Source organism: Solanum tuberosum, unplaced genomic scaffold (genome assembly GCF_000226075.1).
Source record: "Solanum tuberosum cultivar DM 1-3 516 R44 unplaced genomic scaffold, SolTub_3.0 scf00226, whole genome shotgun sequence".
Taxonomy (NCBI): Eukaryota; Viridiplantae; Streptophyta; class Magnoliopsida; order Solanales; family Solanaceae; genus Solanum; species Solanum tuberosum.
Genome location: NW_006239155.1, coordinates 176,862 through 177,829, shown reverse-complemented (window position 1 = coordinate 177,829; position 968 = coordinate 176,862).

Genomic DNA, 968 nt, shown 5'->3' with positions numbered 1-968 from the left:
CACCACAATCAAAATAAAAATTATATCCTCAAGATCATACAATGAAGCCATGATTTCATAGCAACCATTATTCATCTATCTCATTTACAACAAGTGTGATCAATAATGCAACATTCATATACATAGATGTATCATAATGAACTAAGAACAAATATACATCACACATTCATAGAATTACAACCATCACCTACCTCGAAACAAGCTTGAAACCCTAAGAAACTTGATCCTTCCCTTTCTGAATTCGTTCCATTTGTTCTTGGTCTACAAACAATCAATATAATACGAGAATCAATAAACAAGCATTAATTACCCGGATTACTAATAATTCTATGAACCCTAGATCAAACCCATGATCCCAATTATCCAAATTAGGGTTTTTTCCACCATAGAATCTATAACAAAACCTTCCCCCATAAATATTCACCCAGTTTATTACGTTCTATGAATCGAAAAACGGATTCGGGGAGTGAAAAGCTTACCTTTAGCCTCAAGAATGGTGAAAAACGAGTAGGAGTCGAAACTTGATCCTTCCCTTTCTGAATTCGTTCCATTTGTTCTTGGTCTACAAACAATCAATATAATACGAGAATCAATAAACAAGCATTAATTACCCGGATTACTAATAATTCTATGAACCCTAGATCAAACCCATGATCCCAATTATCCAAATTAGGGTTTTTTCCACCATAGAATCTATAACAAAACCTTCCCCCATAAATATTCACCCAGTTTATTACGTTCTATGAATCGAAAAACGGATTCGGGGAGTGAAAAGCTTACCTTTAGCCTCAAGAATGGTGAAAAATGAGTAGGAGTCGCTTGGGGGTCGTTCCTTAGCTCTAAAAGTCGAAAAGTGCATAATGAGGTCGTTTAGGGGTTTATTAACGACTCTAATTTTGATTATCATTGAAAAATTGAGATAAAAAGAAAAATACTTGTGACCTTTTATGAAAGTAGCAGGTTTGTTC